The sequence below is a fragment of the Lampris incognitus genome, chromosome 3 (assembly GCF_029633865.1).
Source record: "Lampris incognitus isolate fLamInc1 chromosome 3, fLamInc1.hap2, whole genome shotgun sequence".
Taxonomy (NCBI): domain Eukaryota; kingdom Metazoa; phylum Chordata; class Actinopteri; order Lampriformes; family Lampridae; genus Lampris; species Lampris incognitus.
Genome location: NC_079213.1, coordinates 112516948 through 112519278, shown reverse-complemented (window position 1 = coordinate 112519278; position 2331 = coordinate 112516948).

The window sequence follows — 2331 nt, the reverse complement described above, 5'->3', positions numbered from 1 at the left end:
TTCAACATATATATATATATATATATATATATATATGTGTGTGTGTGTGTGTGTCATATTTAGATGATATGTTATGAAATGTATCATATATATCACATATATTATATACATCATATATAATGATATATATACGTATATGTGTGTGTGTGTGATATTTAGATATGTTATGAAATGTATCATATATATCACATATATTATAGACATATATAATGAGATATATATATGTGTGTGTGTGTGTGTGTGTGATATTTAGATATGTTACGAAATGTATCATATATATCACATATGTTATAGACATATATAATGATATACTATATATATCATTATATATATATATCATTATATATATATATATATATATATATATATATATATATATCATATAGATGATGCACTGTGGAGGGAGAAAGGAGACGAGACCACGTCTCCTTTTGCCCACACGGCCGTTTATTCCACAAAACTTGTGGTCAACAGATTTTTACATCCCAAACCACGCCCCCAAATCTACCCACAATCCCCCCTGCTAACCCCTGAACCCACTGTTGTAAAGGGACCGTCTCTTCCGCATGGCGCAAATAAATGATAAAATAAGATAAAGATATATAATGGAAGATATATACAAGACAGATTAAGGCATGTACATATAAAAGGTTAATGTAAATAACAGCACTAAGGTATAGCAGCAATAAAGGGCATCAAGAAATAAAGGATGCATACAACCAATAACTAGATATAGCACATGTTATTAGATCGGCCTTCTGTCTGTCTGTGTGTGTGTGTGTGTGTGTGTGTGTGTGTGTGTGTGTGTGTGTGTGTGTGTGTGTGTGTGTGTGTGTGTGTGTGTGTGTGTGTGTGTGTGTGTGTGTGTGTGTGTGTGTGTTATTTTATGAAGAAGTCTTGTGGCCAGAGGACAGACGCTGTCCCTCAGTCTGCTGCTGCTGCAGGTTTTGAGAGTCCTGTATCTCCTGCTTGAGGGCAGCAGGAAGAATGGGCTGTTGTGTGGGTGTGCTGGGGGTCCTCCGTCCCTCCGGGACGTCCCCCGGGGACTTCCTGGGACACCAGCGGGTGTACAGCTCCTGCAGACTAGCCGTCTCACATCCAGTGGTGGTGCATGTGGCCCACCACCCTCCCCAGTGCCTTGCCGGTCCTTGCTGGTACAGCTGCCGCAGCGGGTGGGGAAACAGCCCGTCAGCAGGCTCTCTATGGTGGCCCGGTAAGAGGCCTTGAGGATTTGGGCGCCTCAAGAACTTTGGCCCGAGGCCGCACAGGCGCTGCTGGGCCTTCTTAACCACAGTGGTGGCGTGGCGAGCTCATGTCAGGTCTTCGTGGACGTTAGCTCCCAGATACTATATGGAGTCGTCCACCCTGTCTTCTGCGTGTTTAATTATTTGAAGTCCTCTTTCGTTATGTCTTTTTTAAGCAATTCTGTACTCATACTTTTGACTGTGTAAAGAATAAATCTTATTACAATATTTATTCATTACAACATCTGCCAATCGTAATTTACCACACAGCCAGCCTGTCCTCATTCCCAACTCGTCAAACACAGCAGCTTGGTCAGCGGCCTGTCCTTCAAACGGTGATGCTCCAGCTTCCTCTTTACTGTCGGTTTTCCTTCCAACTGTGATGCTCAAACTTCCCCTTTACTGTCAGTTTTCCTTCAAACTGTGATGCTCAAACTTCCTCTTTACTGTCAGTTTGCACGTGCAGACCTCCTCAATAGATTTAAAATGTTTTATGGATTTTACTCATAGAATGGTGAGTAAAATGAAATCATATATCTATGATAGAAAAAAACTATGAAAATAAGACTCGGAACATAAAAACACGGAATTATCTTTGCTTGTGTTGTAGTAACTCTCAGATGTACGTCGCTTTGGATAAAAGTGTCTGCTAGATGAAACTGTACCATTTTAACACCGCAACATTATAACATTGTAACATTGTGACGTTGTTACATTGTAGCATTGTAACACCATAATATTATAACATTGTGACCTTATAACATCGTGGCATTGTAACATTAAAACATTGTGACATTGTAACATTATAACGTATAACATTGTGACATTGTAACATAACATTGTGACATTGTAACAGTTTTACATTGTGACATTGTAACAGTATAACATAACATTGTGTCATTGTAACGTTATAACATTGCGACATTGTAACATTATAACATTGTGACATTGTAACATTATAACATATAACATTGTGACATTGTAATATAACATTGTGACATTGTAACAGTTTTACATTGTGACATTGTAACAGTATAACATAACATTGTGTCATTGTAACATTATAATATTGCGACATTGTAACATT